The sequence below is a fragment of the Sorex araneus genome, chromosome X (assembly GCF_027595985.1).
Source record: "Sorex araneus isolate mSorAra2 chromosome X, mSorAra2.pri, whole genome shotgun sequence".
NCBI lineage: Eukaryota > Metazoa > Chordata > Mammalia > Eulipotyphla > Soricidae > Sorex > Sorex araneus.
In genome coordinates, this window is record NC_073313.1 from 146,133,902 (window position 1) to 146,154,523 (window position 20,622).

At 39.0% G+C, this 20,622-nt stretch overlaps 1 non-coding gene across 1 annotated transcript; it reads left to right on the forward strand.

Annotated features, from left to right (window-relative positions):
- The first annotated feature begins 14,219 nt into the window (after positions 1-14,219).
- On the forward strand, positions 14,220-14,327 carry LOC129400498 (U6 spliceosomal RNA). Its single transcript, XR_008627730.1, has one exon. It is a non-coding gene; the product is annotated as a U6 spliceosomal RNA (small nuclear RNA).
- The last annotated feature ends 6,295 nt before the right edge of the window (positions 14,328-20,622 follow it).

Below are 20,622 nucleotides of genomic sequence, written 5' to 3' on the forward strand. Positions count from 1 at the left end.
TGAGGGGCCGTTGATGGAATTACACAGGTTCTTCATTTCCCAGTAGCTAGGCGGTCACATTCAGGGACTACCCCCCCCCCCAGCCGTGTAATCCCATCAACGGCCAGCATCCAGAGACTTAAAAGCAAGCTCCCGCAGAATCTCTTGCCCGGGTGCCTGGCTGTCTTCTCTGGGGCCCCTCGGAGGGGATGAGCTCCAGCTTCCCTCCCTGCTCCGAGCAGAGCTCCCGGCGGCCGAAGACCTCCAGAACCAAAATATTAATTTGAAATATGTATGTATATGCGTATATATGCAAACCTTTGTGTGTTCATAGTAGCACAATATAATAGCCATATATGGAAATAATCCGATGATCTATGAATGCATAATATTAATGTAATATGAACACATATTGTACTATACACACAATGTGATACTATCCAACTTTAAGAAAAGCTGAAACCTTGCCATTTTCTGAAATATGAATGGAACTGGAGAGCATCATGTCAAGCAAAATAAGGGGATGGACACTTATCAAATGATCTCACTCATGTTTGGGATATAGAGAATCATAAGAGAATAGAGTGTTGCACTATAATAAACTCATGGTTCATATTGCAAAATTATGATTAACAGACAGCGGGTTAGATGGGTTTTGAGGAATGATGCTGAATAGAGGTGATACAGTGAGGGAGAACAGTAATGAAGGATGCAGGAAACTTTAGTGCTAGTGAGGTATGGATTAGAGGTGACATAGGACAGTGAGGGAAAATCTTGGCATTTTCAGTACTTGTGGGGTGCAGCAAATTTATGCCTTAACATCATAAAAGCTAAGACTATTATAACCATGTTGGTTAAACTGTAATAAATATGAATAAAATACTTTTAAAGGTAAAATTAAAATATAACTTGTTGCAACAATGTTGCAATTTTACCGGAGAGTCAGAGGCACTTTACTCGCAGAAGATATATACATTTTTTGGGGGAGGATCACAGGACTGCCTCTGGAGGTTTTGTGTTATGGCCTGCCGAAGAGCAGCCTGTTCAACCTCCTTTAATTTATTAAATTAACATACAAACCAATCATATGCAGCCACATAGGCAAATATGCAAATCAACCAATGGAAACAGTAACCACCATTTAAAGTTACAGTAAGCAAAACATAAACCGTTTACATCCAGGCCTAGCTAGGCCTGAGATTATGGGATGTTGTATACCAATGTTTCCCACTTTTTTGTTTAAAATGACCAGTAGCAAACAATACAAACATTTTCACAAATCTTTCCAGTAATACCTTAAGAAAATCTTAAGAAAATCTAACCTTATTTTACAGAAATTGTTTTTCACTCTACAATACAGAGTTTATACACATTAAGCAATATTTCAGTTCCAGTCCTGGTTCAGAGACATTTGTCAACGAAGATCAATTAGTCTCTAAACAAAAGCAGCACTTTCATGCTATTTCTGGATGAACTTCACAGTCAAGGTTTTTCCACAATCAGTAACTGTCGAAGTACTCCTGTTATCAGATATTTCTCTCAGAAGAATCACCGGCATCCATAAGTAAAATTAGAAATTTCCTCCTTCTCAAACTTCATAGAAGTCCCAATAAAATATGCATGGAACATCATCCAGTTTCTTATAATACACCTGTTATCTCTTAAAATAAACCAATATCTTTTGAACCTATTTTATATACAGTTATTTCAATTCTCTTTTAACAGCTCATTTAATAGTTCTTATGCTTTAGATATTTTAAATCATGAACCTTTTATATCAATCTTTAACAACTTCTACCTTGGTTTCATGCTCTAATTTCACAACTCTTAAGCTCCAAAAGTTTTAAAAAATTCTTTGGAGTAGGATTGCCACTTCTGATTTCAATCTGACTTCAATATTTAAATGCTTAACACAGACAGACATACAGAAAGACAACAAAATCACATGCATGTGCATTCATACATACCTGATCCTGATTCTGACCCTCCAAGAACCAGAGAAAAAAAACTGATGGACAGAGAAAGGAAGGGCAGTCCCCAGGGTAAAAATTTCCCTGTCGGCCAATTGGGATTATCCTCCGTTTCTCAGTCCAATTAGCCTGTCTCTTGCTTGTAGAATTGGATCCAAAAAAGAAAATAAGAGAAGCGCTACTGTTTTTACAAAGCCGGCAAAAATCCATGAAAAAAGAATCCATACTGCAGTTTTTTCATTTGCTATAATATATTTCACATCAACTTTGGGGGCCATATGTTGCAACAAATCTCATCCCCATGGGGTGAGATTGCTATTGGAGCAATATATGGCTGGATGACTGCCGTGTCTCCATCAGGATCACTACAACGAAGAGCTTGCACACTCTGTTGAACATCAGTGACCACACCCATACCAGAAAAAGTAACGTCCACACAACGCTTTTGCCAAACTTTAGGCCAATGATGGGAGGCGACAACAGTAATATCAGCACCTGAATCTAACATACCCTCCAGTTTTGTTCCATCCTCAAAGATCATAACCAAAGTAGGCTTATGATCAGTAATCTTTTTTGCCCAAAATATTTCTGCATTAGTGCTTCCAAAATCACCCTTTCTTTTCTGGTTTACTAGCACATAGTTAGAAGTAACACCATAGGTGGTCACAGCTTGCTTAAGCGAGGAAAGAAACTTAAAAGAAACAGGCTCATATTCCCCTGCCTGTCTTTTTCTTTGTTTATCAGGAGTACAAACAACTGGAAAAGTCATAAACTGAGAAGGCTGTTGACTCAACTTTGTTTTATATAAAGGAGCTTCACATTTTTGCATCAGAGAATGCAACTCAGGAGTAAAATTAAAATGGCGACACAGAGATTTCTCTTCCCTATTCTTATATAATTGAGGGGAAGGAGCTGCCAAAGAGTCAGGATCAGTGATACCCTGTACAGTAGGCATTATCCTTCTTTCAGAAGGGTGGTGCATCTCAAGGTACTTCATTTGTCTAATTAATTTATCTAATTTTTAACTTTTCTCAACTCATCGGAGTTTACATCCTCTTTTAAAACTGAATTTTCTGTGTCTGACTTGACGCTGTCAGACTCAGACTGGGCAGGTGAATCATCAATTTGATATGATTCACCAGATAAGACAGATATCAAAGATTCTTCCCAACTTTTCACCTCTAACACAGGAGTTTCTCTGTAAGTTGCCTTAGAATTTGATGAATTAGTGGAAGGAATCGTATGAGAAGATGAAAGAGTTGATGACTTAATAGAGAGAGCCATATGAGAAGAGAGAGAAGGCTCCTCATACTCAAAGTCAAACTGTGAAAAGTTCAGGGCACCAGTAATGCAATTGTACACCCTCCATTCCTCTGCTGGGATCAAATCTCCATTTATCTGTGCATAACACAGTTCTCTCCCTATTTTGTTTGCCTCTAAATCTAGATTGAATTGTTCTATATTTTTTTGGCTTAAACCAATGACAATACTTTTTTATCCTCTCAAGGAGGCATCTTATTATCTGTTTCTTTAAGGGCACACCAGCTGCTTCTGTTAGAGAGTTCAAAGTGTCAACATAGGCATCCTGCTGAGAAGTTACAGAATTGCCCATTGCCCCTTTTTCCTTTTCTTCCTTTATTTATTATTTATTTCTTTTCTTCCTTTCTCCTTTTCTTCTTTTCCCTTTCTTTCTTCCTGCATATCTTTCCTTCTCCATCTTTCTCTTTTTCTTCTTTTCCCTTCCTTATCTATATTTCTTCTTTTTTCTCCCTTTCTCCTTTTCTTCTTCCTTCCTTATCTATATTTCTTATCTCTCCCCTTCTCTTTTTCTTCCTTTCTTATCTATATTTCTTATATTTCTTCTTTTATATCTCTTTATTCCCTTTATCTTTTTCTTCTTTCCTTCCTTTCTATATCTATTTCTTTATTCCCTTTTTCTTCTTTCCTTCCTTTCTAACACCATATTGCGCCCAACGAGGAGGCTCGAAGATAAAGGCTCGGTACGGAAGAAATAGAGAAAGGGGAGAGATAAAGAAAGGGAATTAAGAAAGATAGAAAGAAAGGAAAGAAGAAAAAGATAAAAGGAATAAATAGAGATAGAAAGGAAGGAAAGTAGAAAAAAGATAAAGGGAATAAAGAGATATAAAAGAAGAAATATAGAGAGAAAGACAAGAGAGAAAGAAAGGAAGGAAAGAAGAAAAAGGGAATATAGAAATAAAGATAGAAAGGAAGGAAAGAATAAAAAGATAAAGTGAATAAGGAGATATAAAAGAAGAAATATAGAGAGAAAGAAAGGAAGGAAAGAAGAAAAAGGGAATAAAGAAATAGAGATAGAAAGGAAGGAAAGAAGAAAAAGGTAAAGGGAGTAAAGAGATATAAAAGAAGAAATATAGAGAGAAAGAAAGGAAGGAAAGAAGAAAAAGGAAATAAAGAAATAGTGATAGAAAGGAAGGAAAGAAGAAAAAGATAAAGGGAATAAAGAGATATAAAAGAAATATAGAAAGAAAGGAAGGAAAGAAGAAAAAGGGAATAAAGAAGTAGAGATAGAAAGGAAGGAAAGAAGAAAAAGGTAAAGGGAGTCAAGAGATATAATAGAAGAAATATAGAGAGAAAGAAAGGAAGGAAAGAAGAAAAAGGGAATAAAGAAATAGAGATAGAAAGGAAGGAAAGAAGAAAAAGATAAAGGGAATAAAGAGAAGAAATATAAGAATTATAGATAAGGAAGGAAGAAGAAAAGAAATATAGAGAGAAAGAAGAAGCAACATAGCTAAGGAAGAAGTAAAAGAGAAAGGAAGGGAGGAAGAAGAAATATAAGAAATATAGATAAGGAAGGAAGACGAAAAAAGAGAAGGGGAGAGATAAGAAATATAGATAAGGAAGGAAGAAGAAAAGGAGAAAGGGAGAAAGAAGAAGAAATATAGATAAGGAAGGGAAAAGAAGAAAAGAAAGGGAAAAAGAAAGATAGGCAGGAAAAAAGAAAGGAAAAAGAAGAAAAAGCGAAAGGGAGAAAAGAAATAAAGAATAAATAAAGGAAGAAAAGGAAAAAGGGGCAATGGGCAATTCTGTAACTTCTCAGCAGGATGCCTATGTTGACACTTTGAACTCTCTAACAGAAACAGCTAGTCTGCCCTTAAAGAAACAGATAATAAGATGCCTCCTTGAGAGGATAAAAAAGTATTGTCATCGGTTTAAGCCAAAAAATATGGAACAATTCAATCAAGATTTAGAGGCAAACAAAATAGAAATAAAAAGGGGCAATGGGCAATTCTGTAACTTCTCAGCAGGATGCCTATGTTGACACTTTGAACTCTCTAACAGAAGCAGCTGGTGTGCCCTTAAAGAAACAGATAATAAGATGCCTCCTTGAGAGTATAAAAAAGTATTGTCATTGGTTTAAACCAAAAAGTATAGAACAATTCAATCTAGATTTAGAGGCAAACAAAATAGGGAGAGAACTGTGTTATGCACAGAAAAATGGAGATTTGATCCCAGCAGAGGAATGGAGGGTGTACAATTGCATTACTGGTGCCCTGAACTTTTCACAGTTTGACTTTGAGTATGAGGAGCCTTCTCTCTCTTCTCATATGGCTCTCTCTATTAAGTCATCAACTCTTTCATCTTCTCATACGATTCTTTCCACTAATTCATCAAATTCTAAGGCAACTTACAGAGAAACTCCTGTGTTAGAGGTGAAAAGTTGGGAAGAATCTTTGATATCTGTCTTATCTGGTGAATCATATCAAATTGATGATTCACCTGCCCAGTCTGAGTCTGACAGCGTCAAGTCAGACACAGAAAATTCAGTTTTAAAAGAGGATGTAAACTCCGATGAGTTGAGAAAAGTTAAAAATTAGATAAATTAATTAGACAAATGAAGTACCTTGAGATGCACCACCCTTCTGAAAGAAGGATAATGCCTACTGTACAGGGTATCACTGATCCTGACTCTTTGGCAGCTCCTTCCCCTCAATTATATAAGAATAGGGAAGAGAAATCTCTGTGTCGCCATTTTAATTTTACTCCTGAGTTGCATTCTCTGATGCAAAAATGTGAAGCTCCTTTATATAAAACAAAGTTGAGTCAACAGCCTTCTCAGTTTATGACTTTTCCAGTTGTTTGTACTCCTGATAAACAAAGAAAAAGACAGGCAGGGGAATATGAGCCTGTTTCTTTTAAGTTTCTTTCCTCGCTTAAGCAAGCTGTGACCACCTATGGTGTTACTTCTAACTATGTGCTAGTAAACCAGAAAAGAAAGGGTGATTTTGGAAGCACTAATGCAGAAATATTTTGGGCAAAAAAGATTACTGATCATAAGCCTACTTTGGTTATGATCTTTGAGGATGGAACAAAACTGGAGGGTATGTTAGATTCAGGTGCTGATATTACTGTTGTCGCCTCCCATCATTGGCCTAAAGTTTGGCAAAAGCGTTGTGTGGACGTTACTTTTTCTGGTATGGGTGTGGTCACTGATGTTCAACAGAGTGTGCAAGCTCTTCGTTGTAGTGATCCTGATGGAGACACGGCAGTCATCCAGCCATATATTGCTCCAATAGCAATCTCACCCCATGGGGATGAGATTTGTTGCAACATATGGCCCCCAAAGTTGATGTGAAATATATTATAGCAAATGAAAAAACTGCAGTATGGATTCTTTTTTCATGGATTTTTGCCGGCTTTGTAAAAACAGTAGCGCTTCTCTTATTTTCTTTTTTGGATCCAATTCTACAAGCAAGAGACAGGCTAGTTGGACTGAGAAACGGAGGATAATCCCAATTGGCCGACAGGGAAATTTTTACCCTGGGGACTGCCCTTCCTTTCTCTGTCCATCAGTTTTTTTTCTCTGGTTCTTGGAGGGTCAGAATCAGGATCAGGTATGTATGAACGCACATGCATGTGATTTTGTTGTCTTTCTGTATGTCTGTCTGTGTTAAGCATTTAAATATTGAAGTCAGATTGAAATCAGAAGTGGCAATCCTACTCCAAAGAATTTTTTAAAACTTTTGGAGCTTAAGAGTTGTGAAATTAGAGCATGAAACCAAGGTAGAAGTTGTTAAAGATTGATATAAAAGGTTCATGATTTAAAATATCTAAAGCATAAGAACTATTAAATGAGCTGTTAAAAGAGAATTGAAATAACTGTATATAAAATAGGTTCAAAAGATATTGGTTTATTTTAAGAGATAACAGGTGTATTATAAGAAACTGGATGATGTTCCATGCATATTTTATTGGGACTTCTATGAAGTTTGAGAAGGAGGAAATTTCTAATTTTACTTATGGATGCCGGTGATTCTTCTGAGAGAAATATCTGATAACAGGAGTACTTCGACAGTTACTGATTGTGGAAAAACCTGGACTGTGAAGTTCATCCAGAAATAGCATGAAAGTGCTGCTTTTGTTTAGAGACTAATTGATCTTCGTTGACAAATGTCTCTGAACCAGGACTGGAACTGAAATATTGCTTAATGTGTATAAACTCTGTATTGTAGAGTGAAAAACAATTTCTGTAAAATAAGGTTAGATTTTCTTAAGATTTTCTTAAGGTATTACTGGAAAGATTTGTGAAAATGTTTGTATTGTTTGCTACTGGTCATTTTAAACAAAAAAGTGGGAAACATTGGTATACAACATCCCATAATCTCAGGCCTAGCTAGGCCTGGATGTAAACGGTTTATGTTTTGCTTACTGTAACTTTAAATGGCGGTTACTGTTTCCATTGGTTGATTTGCATATTTGCCTATGTGGCTGCATATGATTGGTTTGTATGTTAATTTAATAAATTAAAGGAGGTTGAACAGGCTGCTCTTCGGCAGGCCATAACACAAAACCTCCAGAGGCAGTCCTGTGATCCTCCCCCAAAAAATGTATATATCTTCTGCGAGTAAAGTGCCTCTGACTCTCCGGTAAAATTGCAACATTGTTGCAACAATAACTATATTGAATTAAAATATTTTATAGCAAAATAAACTCAGCCCAAATTAAAGGTTACTCAACTTAATTGCAGGAAATATTTGCATGCTATAATTTGCATATTATATATACACACTTGAATATGAACACACATATAAATATATGTATATATTTAGATATATGTCCAAAATATATAAACAGTCGACAAATTTCAGCAAGTAGAAAACAGTAATCTCATCAAAAATATAGAGAGGGAAGATGAAGATATTTTCCTTAATAATACTTATGGATATGGCCCATATGCATATGGAAAGTATTCATCATCACTTATTATCAGGAAACTTAAATCAAAACATCACACAAGTGATAATGAAATATAGCAAACATTGTGGGATGAAAGTGGTAGTGCAGTAGGTAGGGTGTTGCCTTTCACATGACAGATCTGAGTTTTAATGCATCTCAGCACCCTATATGATCCAGTGCAGAGCCAGTAGTAAACCCCAAGTACTGCTTGATGAGGCACAAAACCAAATAAAAGCACACAAAAAACCCTCAAAAGCAAAAATCCTCATTGTGTGACTTGGATAAAAACCAAGAGGTGGAATTATCATATCAAATTACCATATTAAAATACCTTCACACTGTTCTTCATAGATGTTGAACCTGTTTACAGTTTACTGTTTATATTAACTTTTGGGGGGGATTTCATCTATTTATTTTGTGAAGCAAGAACTTTTTTTAAAACCTTTTTACTGAATCACTTTGAGATAGATTATTAAAAAGCTGTTCATGATGGAATGACTGCATTCATTTGTGGTATATACAATATATATATATAGTAGAAAATAATAACATCTAATGGCCAGGGAAAACAGGGAGTTAGGAGAACTGGTCAATGGTTGGAACTAACCACAAGTGTGTGTGGTGCTGAGGGCAGATAAGATAGAGAAGATTTCATTATGACAATAATAGCTGGGAATGATCATTTTGCACAAGATCTGAGGGTTAAAAGTAGGTAAGAGATTTTTTTGGCAACCTTTCAGTATCAATATTTCAAACCTACAAACAACAATGCCCAAAAGGAGAAAGAGAGAGAGTGAGAGAGAGAGAGAGAGCTGGTGAAGGAATGGCTGTTGGAATACTGTATTACTGTTTACATTAACTCTTAACTGTTAACGAGAATTCCTTTTCACATTCCATCTCCTCCAGCACTTGTTTCTGGCTTTTGTATATATACCATTCTGAATATTATTTGGAGATATGTCTATTGTTTTGATCTGTATTTCCTGATAATATACAATAATGACCACTTTTCATAGCCCATTCATCATCTGTATGTCTTATTTATGTAGTTTACTTAGCTCGGTAGCATTATTTATTATTAGTTCTTGACACAGTCAAGTTTCTCTTTGATAGAAACCCATAGGAATATGAAACATGTGAATATGATACACCCGTGGTAAGAGGAGACCCAGACACCTAAAAGCTAGCTTTTTAGTTACCACCTAGTGGGTAGGAATGCCTTTAGTGTAACACTGCTTCCTGCATCTGTACCATTGCTTGCTGAGGTTTATGATCATTTATGCTGATTGCCTTTTGTTCTTAGGACTCAAATATTGAACATGATTCCTCCTAGCCCATGTGACACATTTAATAAAACGTTTATTAATGACAATAACATAACACTGATTATGGAGGCTTGTCCAGGATCTGAAGGTGGTGTTTTGTCTTCTTGTCACCAGGGTACAGCTTCTCAGCCCATCTAGAATATGATCCCATCTAGTGGCAGAGGACTCATCTAGATCACAGAGGGCACTGGTCCTACCAGGTCACAAACAGACTGGACCTTGGGTGCACAAAAGAACCCAGAAAAGTTACAGGAACCAGAAGTAGGGGAGCACTCCCAATCTTCAACCAGTCCTGAAGAAGTGGGAATCTCGGTTCTGTAATAGGCCTGCTCCCATTGGACGGAAGAGAGCCTGATCAGCTGCCAAAGAAAGACACCCCAGTAACCCCAACAGAAGGGAAGGAAGGAAGGAAGGAAGGAAGGAAGGAAGGAAGGAAGGAAGGAAGGAAGGAAGGAAGGAAGGAAGGAAGGAAGGAAGGAAGGAAGGAAGGAAGGAAGGAAGGAATTTAGGAAGGAAGGAATTTAGGGAGAACTTTTGTTTACCAACACCTTATTACCGCTGACCATATTGACCATATGCAATCCATATTCACAAATTTATTTGGACTAACTGCTGTCAATCATAAAGCAACAGTGCATATATAACTTTTGGAGACATCAAGTTGCTGAAGATACATACTCCCACATAGATTATAAATAATCAGACCTATTCCCAAGGAGATTTTTCTGATTCAGATTCTCATTGGGATCATAATGATAACCTGTGTTATCATCACTTAAAGTAATAACAGGAGACTTCATTAAGGGGCATGAAGGAAGGAGGGAGAAAGGCAAGATCTCCTTGGAGATTCTTCAAAGACTGGACAAATGTTCTAATCAGTTTTTTAAGAGATTACATAAGGTCTCCCATTTATATGCCTTTGACCCAGAGACTTGTGAGAACCAATGAATAATTGATGCTGGCCTTGTAAGTCAATCTGAGGGAAATATAAGGTAGAAGTTGCAAAAGTTAGAGGGATTTTCTGGAATAAATCATCCCAACTACTGAAAGTTGCCACTAAAATTCTCATCAATATTGATCAGGAAGCTAAATTGAAGACTTACAGGAAAAAACAAAAGTGTGGTGGTTATTCTGTGGCACCGGTACAAAACTCAGACAGACTTCACAGAGGACTGGACCTAGGCAAGAGGAGGAGCAGCTACTGTGGGTGGCAAGTTAAGTTCCAGGGAAGATCTGAGACTGTGACAGAACCAGTATACATAATGCCACCAAATGACACTGGTAAAATGAGTGCCAAAGATGAGATAGCAGGATCCCATGGTATGGAAGAAGGAGCAGGAGAGGCCCTTTTAAGGATATCAAGGGGGCACTTATTTGAATCTCAGCCCTAAGACACCCAAATGTGCTGAAATCTTTCTGAATGTCCAAGAGAAAAAGCAGAGTACTAGTTGGCGTCCTGAACTAATATAGATTCCTTGGCATTGGCCAATCATTTATCTGCCAAAACAACTTGATACAGTCTTTCAAGATGGCCACTGCTATGCAGGTGGCAGAGGCAGACAAGCTCACTGTAATGATAAATCATTGTATTTCCTACTCTGTCATCATGTGCATGGAGTATAGGAGAAACTGATGGTTAACCATTTCTTTGGTGGTCAAGTACAAGGGCATGTTGTGTGAGAAAACTTGCATCCAGTTAAATGTTGTTAAAACTCTGAACCCAGGCACCTTAGACCCACATGAGCATGACTTTGGAAAATCATAGAGAACGTTCTTTTACAAATAGTCTGACCTATAAGACCAGCCCTGTATCAGCTGGATGTTGAATACTTCACACATGGCAGTAGTTTTTTCCAAAACTTTAAAAGCTATACTGGACACAGTGGAGATTCTAGACATAGTCATCAAGGCCACTAATTATGAGTCATCACCTTGGCCCACAATGACCTGAGCTCATTGCACTCACATAGGTGTAAGGGTGTTTATAGTAGGTGTTAGGGTAAATCTCTATAACAAATCCAAATACAGCTTTACCATTGTCCATGTTAATGGATCCTGTTAAACAACATAGTGCTTATTAACTCTAGGATAACAGGCATCAAATTCGGTCAAAATACCCTTGAGCTGCTGGAATATCTGTGGACTCCTAAGCAAGTGGCTTACATTGCCAGAGCTACCAGGATGGCCATGTTGTAAATGCTAAAGAAAACCTATGGGCTGACAGGGACATAGGGTATGTAGCACCTGTGGAAGGACCTTCTTTGGATGTCATTATGGCTGCCTATTCCCATACTCCCTATCTGAATGGGATTAAAAATATATATCACAAGAACAGGCTTGGCTCAAAGTGGTAGAACAAGTGGTAGAAACTTGAAGATGGTCTGTGGCTATCCCCTAAACACTGTCCACTCATTTTTCAAATAGTTTCAAAGGAGAAATCACTCTGGACATGCATATATATTATATATAAGTATATACACTTATATATTTATATATGTCATATATAAATATATTTATATACAAGTATATACTTATATGAATGTATATAAGTATATACATATTAAATATACTTTGGTCAATTATATCAGTGTCCCTAAGATCTCTAGCATAAGCAAAGTAGTTGGAGAGATGTACATATTGTGTCCCAAACACAATTTCTGACAATTGTCCAGAGACCATCACAGGTCTAGAAGTTTGGGGAAATGCTCATTGGAAGTTTAGTTGTAGATTTTACTGATATGCCTTGGGACTGGGATATTGGTACATGTTAATGATGGTGGAAGCCTTCTCTACACAGACTGGAAGCCTTCCTTATATAAACTAAAGAGGTTGGGAAAGTAGCTAAATACCTGCTGAGGGGCGTCACCTCATGATTTGGGATACCTATGTCTATCAGGTTGTACAACAGAATTGCCTTTGTGTCAGAGGTAGTGTGACTGATAACTAAGGGTCTGGGGATCATCTGGAGATTGCATATATACTACTGTTCATAACATTCATAAAAGGTTGAGTGAATGAAAAAGACCCTCAAATCATGTCTATAGAAGTTTTGCCAGCAGTCCCATCATCACTGAAACCAACTACTCCCCATTTAACTGCTTAGAATTATATCTAGCTCAATGAAAGGAATGGCTTTAACCTCTCTATTAAATTCTGTAGAAGGGTTCCTGCCCATTAATATAGGGCATCAAGGGTGATGCAAGAAAAATGGTGACCTCACCCTAAGAAGGAAGCTGAAGTCTCTGGAAGAGACCTAACTAGAATGAATAAATGGGTCTGAGAGATACTTCCTGTTAGTTTCACCACCCAATACATATTACCAACCTGGGGATGAGATCTAGATAAAAGAGTGGAATAACCAAACTCTGAAGCCTCCTTGAAGAGATACTTTTGTCCTCATTTTATTTACTCCCACCAAAGTTAAGGTGATGGATGTGTTCACTTGATCCACCAGAACCAGGTCAAATCTTCAGTACCCAGTTAGGAATGCATCCCTGATCCAGGCCTATCATGGAAGTTCACCCTCCAGAACACGCAATCATCCCATGGAAACATCAACTGATACTAAATCCAAAAAAAAAAAAAAAACAAACAACTCTGCTTTAGTCACTGCAGAAGCTAACTGATCTATGCAAGGCTGGAGTTTGAAAAACCTAACTGAATGCATAGAGGGACTGTGATCTGTACACCCTACTCATTTATGCCATGGGAATATGTATCTTGCTCCTTACCATGGGTTTGGTTATGACTACCACCTAATAACAGCATTGTATTTTTGTATGCCCCCTTAGTATAGTGCATTTACTAGTGTGACTCCCAATTCTAATCCCAACTTCAGATTGTGATCATAGAGGCTACAACTGAAAAAAAAGAGTGACACATTGGATAATGATGCCAAGATACAATAGCCTGGACCAGAATGGTGATGTTCTTTGAATAAATGAACAATTTGGAACTAGATTCATTTGAGTCATGAATATTTCAGTCATATCTGCCCTTGACTTTGGTGCCGAGTCCTTGCAGACCTGTACAATAGCCAAAAATTGTTACTCTGAGTAATTGGTATTGTTTGTATTATTAAAGTGAATCATGGGGCTGGAGAGATAGCATAACAGATAGGGCTTTTTCCTTGCATGCGGCCAACCCGGGTTCGATTCCCAGCATCCCACATGGTCCCCTGAGCACTGCCAGGAGTAATTTCTGAGTGCAAAGCTAGGAGTAACCCCGTGTATCGCCAGGTGTGACCCAAGAAGCAAAAAAAAAAGTGAATCATGCCTTTGGAATTAACTAGGAAGCTTACCAGAGCTGCTTAAGTGACCTGGTTGTGGAAACCTGAATGATTACTTGGGATCCCATGCTAGAGTGGGTCTGAGAAAAATCTGGCCTCAGCTGGTTCTGTGGTAACAAGCTAGCACAACACTTCTGGTACTATTAGAGTCACTCTCACAAGTTACCTGGAGATACCTGTGTATCTGTGTAGCTGGAATTGGTCTATGCAGCAAGTAGATATGGGTCCTTATGAATGCCCAATAAAACCTTTTTGCCAAGTTCAACGATCATGAGTTTCTAGGTTTATAGTTTCCTGCAAGATTCAGACTTGAGCTAAGAAACCACTTACATGTTCCAGCACACAAAGTTTTTTAAGTTGCTAGTACTTTACCTCCTCTAAACTGCCTTGTACACATAGTCTTCAGTGGGACTGTAGATTTGGGGCCTCTTAAACAGGGCCTGGATCCTCACTTTTTCAGCATATACAGTAAAATTAGAATGATATAGTGAAGATTAGCATGTTCCCCTGCTGAAGAATAACATGCTAATTCATGAAGTGTAACATATTTTTATATTAAATATCCAAAAGTAAAATTGCTGGTTGGATGGCACCTCAATTTTAGTTAACTGTGAACCCTCAATACTGTTTTCTATAGAGGTTGAACCAGACAGTATTCTCACCAGAAATAAATGAGAATTGCTTTTTCACATTACCTCTAACACAAATTGCCCCCATTTTTTGGATATGTGTCATTCTTACTGGTGTGATACGGTATCTAATTGATGTCTTGAATAGGATTTCCCTAATAATTCATGATAATTACACACTGTTGCCCTCACATCAACTTGAGTGCACATAACCGTGAGTGTCCCATGGTGTCATCATGTCATGAGAAATTGTGAGACCCAAACTTTAAAAGGTGTCTGTCAAGATTGCAGGCTAGTTTTGGTAGGAGAGGGAACTTTTTAACATGGCAGAGGGAAGTTGATACTGGTGACAGATGGGTGCTGGAACATTGTCTATCAAAACCCCACCTATGCATGACTTTGTAAATCACTATAGTTTACTAAAAAAAGAAATGATTAAATATACCCAAATACATTAGAAACAAAAAGCTACTGAAGGACTGATCTTCAGTAGGAAGATTGCCTGGGGAGTAAGTTAGGGAAGAGAATACTAGGGCAACTGCAGAAGGGAAATGTGTCTGCTAATGAGGCAGGCAAGAGTGGGGAGCTGTCTTAGTGTAGTAAATAGTATCATGTAATATGTTTACTTTAAGATATAATAACCACAGAGATGATACAGGGGTACATTACTTGCCTTGCATGCAGCTGATCTGGGTTAAATCCCTAGTACTACATATTTAAGTCAGTGGGTCTCTTGTGGGTAGCTTATGTGAGTCAGAGAAGAGAGAGATGTCACTTTCTCCCTATCCACCTTGGCCACCCTGACACTTCTGCCCCTGCTCCCAGCACTGGATAAGACTGATTAAGTCTAAAAATGAACCCCTACACAACAGAGACCAGAACCTTGCCAGCCCCACTAAGTAGCCATAAAGCCACATCTGATGTTCACTTGGTCTGCTGGGTATGGGAATTAATCCCCACCACCCAATTTCTCAGGGAGCTGTGGACACAGGCTGGAGTGAGGAACTGCTTTATGCAGGAAATAAAAATCAAGTTCTAGGCCTTACCCAGTTCTTTGGGATCATTGTCTTTGTCGCAGAAAATAATTTCAGGAGGAGATGAGCAGTGAAGTAAAAACAGATTTTATTTGGAGGCTTTTGAAGAGAAAGGAGGGAAGAAGATAAAGAGAGATATAGAGAGAATAAAGCACTCAAGAGATAATGTGGACTTCTCCAAAAGCAGAGAACCCAGTACACAACCCAAGAGGGGGGACTTGGGCAACACATGTGCTTGGGTAACACATGTGCTTGGCCACTTGGACAAAAGCATCACATGGGCTCAGGCAGAATATGAGTGTACTTTCTTTGCTCAAGTTGGCTCTTCACTGTATCACTGTCATCCCATTGTTCATAGATTTGTTCGAGCGGGCACCAGTAACGTCTCCATTCATTCCTGTCTCATGCTAGTGTAGCCCGATGGCGTATTGGTGGCTCTTTCAGGGCTCTTTCAGGGATTGATGACCGATGCTCTTACTATTTTTGGCATATAGAGTACACCACAGGTAGCTTGCCAGGCTCTGCCATACAGGCACGATACTCTTGGTAGCTTGCCAGGCTCTCCGAGAAGTACAGACGCTTTGGGAGTGGCCTCTAATTGACTTTATAGGTGTTCCCAGTCTACCAAACGTAAGCTTTTCGTCTACTGGCATGTTGTAACGATCTACACACTGACAAACATGCACCTGCCTGCGTCTCTGAGCAGCACCTGTGACATCTGCAGCTTCAGGTTGATCTCCTTGAGGTTGATGAATTGTGCCCGGAAGTTGTTGAGCAGCTGGCAGAGCAGGACTCTATCGCAGAGGGTCTATAGCAGTTCAAATACCTGTGTCAAGTGTCAATCACCCGGTTGTTGGCTGACAGCACCCCACAGTGGATGAGCCATTGCGTACACTGCCACCACAACTCTATGTCTGACAACTCAGCCTGGCCAGAGCAGGTGGTGATGCTGCACCAGGTGCCACAGTTTCTCCATGCCCCGCTGATGCCATTCTGTCTGAATCTTGCCAAACAGCCGGCGATGTCCAGCAGGAATCACGTGTAGAATTCTAGCAGGGATCACGTATATAGTTCCATGCCTGGCTTGCTGAGCCTCTTGCTGACTAAGGAGAGCAGGTGAGCCAGGTGGGGAAAGTACAAGGGGTTCGGCAGCCTTGGTGCCATCTAGCCTCTGTTGGCTCTTAGAGGGTTTCATCCAAGCTGCCCCATGGAGGGCTTTCTACCTACATAAAAGTTTATTGCTGATGTAGTTGCCAAGGGGTGGGTAGAGTTGGGATGGTATTCTTTAAAAACTCCTTTTCTTGATCTTTTTTTATGTTGGATTTTCTCTTGGAGGATGGGTCCAGTTAGCTCTGGGTAGGGCTCTTATCAGGTTTAACTTGCTAGCTGTAGCCACAAGGTGGGTCCTGATAGCCTTAGGGCTAGGTGATCTTACCACTCTCCAAGAATTCCATTGCTGTAGGGTCTCTTTCCTAATCTACCTGCCTACATCAATATGGTCCCCTAAGGATTGCTAGAAGTATTCCCTGAGTGCAGAGCCAGAAATAAGCCTGGAGAACAGTCAGGTTTAGCCTCAAAACCAAATATATATAGATGAAAATATTATATTTCATGCACTTATAAATGTTTTTTTATTTCTCAAAACTAGTTTGTTCTTTGCAAGTATTGTGTGCTTGGACCTTGCTTATATCATCATATTTCTATTGTGGATATATAATTCTAAATCCTAACCTGTTGAAATAACTTGGGGAATCATAGTATTGTATTGCAATTAATTTTGCAAAGGTTTTTGTTTGCTTCAGTTAAAAGATAATTTTTAACAAGGAATTTGAAAACTGTTTAAGGTGGCTTATGCAAAGTCGGGCAAAGATTGGTGAACAACTGAAGAAAGGAGTCACTACTTCTCTCTAATCCCTCCTGCATCACTTGGGGATGCCTGGGGAAATCTAGAACTGATGAAAGTCTGTGGCAAGCACTAGCACAGTACCCAATATGAACTTCACTTCTCACAACCTCACCTCCTCACCATGAGCTGTTGTCAAAATTCACGTGGGTTCCATTTGCTCTGTCCACTGTGGGAAATAATTCCTGCCACATAATTTCGCTAGGAGTCATGGAATACAGCCTAGAGAAACTAATTGTTCTTTGCAAGAAATGAATAATAAAATAAATTCTATTTAATTTGGAGATTATGATGAAGGAATGCTGAGAATCCACATCTGAGATTGAGATATGCAGGCCACCTTGCAGAATGGGGAGGCACTCAACTTGCCTTTACAGAATTGGTTTTATAGGTTTGTTCAAAAACTTCCCCTGAATGGGGCTTTCTACCTAAGTAAGAATTCATAAATAGGGTGTTGTCAAGGGGAAGGGCTTGAAACTTTTGCTGATCCACCATCATGTCATGTCTTTATCTTTCTACTAGAGTTTTTCTCTTTTTTTATTAGTGGCTCACCGTAAGGTACAGTTACAGCCTTACAACCTTTCGTGTTTGTGTTTCAGTCATACAATGATGGAGTACTCACCCCTCCACCAGTGCCCATTTTGCACCACCCACCAGTGGTCCCAGCATCTCTCCCAACACCACCATCCTGTCCCGTCCACCCTGCCCTGCCTCTGTGGCAGGGCATTCCCTTTTGCTCCCTCTCTCCTTTTGGGTGTTGTGGTTTGCAATAGAGGTATTAATCGGCCATCATGTTCAGTCTATAGTCTACTTTTGGCACGCATCTTTCAAACAGAATGAGTCCCCCCAACATCCTTTGCTTGGTGTTCCCTTCTTTATCTGAGATGCCTTTGCCTTCGGCATGTGAGGATGGTTTCCAAGCTGTTGAGCAGATCTCCTGGTCCTTATTCTACTACTCTTGGGTGTTACCCTCCCATTCTGTTACTTTATATTCACAGATGAGTGCAACGTTTCTTTGCCTGCCCCTCTCTTTCTGACTCATTTCACTTAACATGATACTTTCCATATTGATCCACTTACATGCAAATTTCATGACTCCATCTTTTCTAACAGCTGCATAGTATTCCATAGTGTAGATGTACCAAGTTTTCTTTTTTCTGTTTTCTGTTCTGGGCACTCGGGTTTTTTTCCAGATTTTGGCTATTATAAACAGTGCAGATGTCATTTTGACTATACTTTTTTCCCTCTCTGGGGTATATTCCAAGAATTTGTATTGCAGGGTCAAATGGGACCCCAAGTTCTAATTTTTTGAGAAACATCCATACTATTTTCCAAAAGGATTGAACCAGTCAGCATTCCTACCATTAGTGAAGAAGAGTCCCTTTCTCCCTACATCCACACCAACACAAGTTGCTTTTGTTCTTTTTGATGTGGGCCAGTCTCTGTGGTGTGAGATGATATTTCTTTGTTGTTTTGATCTTCATATCCCTGATGATTAGTGATGAAGTGCATTTTCTCATGTGTCTTTTGGCTATTCGGATGCCTTTAACTTCAATATCACGGAAGGTTTTCCCTATGCTTTCTTCCATGTACCTTATGGATTCAGTTCTGTTGTTGAGGTCTTTAATCCATTCTGATCTGACTTTTGTACAAGTGTATAATAAGAATTTTTTTCTAATTGAATAATTACTTTAGACATATTAAGCATTGTAACTGTAATTTCTGAAAATATAAGTGATTTGCTTTGATCTTTTGCAGGTGTTAATTTTTAGTAGCACAACCACATACAAGTAAAATTATGAATATAAACAATAATTTTCACTTTATCTTTTGCATTAGTTAAAATTCATGTTTGTTTATCAACCATAAGTTACTTGTGATTGTCTCAAATTAGTACAAGAAAATTATAGCTTAACACTTGTTTGTTCCCAAACTGCAAAAGAAGCGTAATTCTAAAAAAGTTCTATCATTTTCCTTGCTTATAGTCATTAAATAATTATACTAGCATACATTTAAAGACATGAGGCAGCTTCAGTTTTGCTGGAGAAGAGTTCCAAAAGACAGATATATAGGAGGGAAAGTAAAACTTATTTTAGGTGTCCATATTTCAGTCTCATGGGTTTTACTTTCCTATGAAGGGGCTGGTTCTCATTGCCAACACTTGTAAGGGAATAGCTTTCCTGATTTAATCAGAACACAGAAATTTCCAGTTTGGACAGAGAGGAACTCAGAAATGAGTGCCTACAGAAGGGAAGTAATAACTGTTCATAGCTCATATCCTCAGGATTAGTTCATTTTTAGTAGGTACCATTGCCCCAGAGAGTCTCTTGCCCACCAGCCTGGCTGTTTTCCCCTGGGCCCCTCGGAGGGTGTGGGCTCCAGCTTTCCTCCCCACTCTGAACAGAGCTCCTGGTGGCCAAAGACCTCCGCAGCCTAGTCACAGCCATGCTCAAGGCCCCTCTCCACATGTTCGGACGAGCCTCACGCATGAAGGTACTGGCAGAGGAACCCAGGTGTGCGGGATCCTGTGCCGAGATCTGCTCAGATCAGGACGAGGCCTCTTCCACCCAGATTCCTCATTTTCCAGTAGCTAGGCAGTAACACTAACAAACTGCCCCCAGCTCTATGTAATCCCATCAACGGCCAACATCCAGAGACTAAAACCAAGCTCCCAGAAGCGGCATCTTACAGCCTACATTCTCCCTCTGGGAGAGTCTGGCAAGCTACCGAGAGTTTCCCTGCCCACATGGGAGAGCCTCGCAAACTCCCCATGGTGTCTTCATATGCTAAAACCAGTAACAATGTTGGGTCTCATTCCCCTGACCCTGAAAGAGCCTCCAATACGGCATTGTTGGGAAGGATGAGTAAAGAGAGGCTTCTAAAATCTCAGGGCTAGGATGAATGGAGATGTTACTGAGACTGCTGAAGATATTTGACAATCAACAGGATGATGATGATGATGATGATGATGATGATGATGATGATGATGACCATTGCCCCACCACTCTACCAGTATTCAAACTGTAACTCAAAAATACCTGTAGAATATACAAATTCGAGATTGTGTAGCCAAAAATAATAAAAGCAAATGAGCAAATTCAGAGGTTTAAATAAGAACATATTTTCTTCATTTTGTGTAATAAGAAACCAAGTCCGTTAAAGAACTACTAGGCCAACAAGCTTCTGCATCGTCATCTTCTACACTTCTTACTGAAAGAGGGAGCCTCAGTTTACCCTTGCCAGCTGCTATGAGCAGTCCCATTTTTGACTGTTCCATCCTA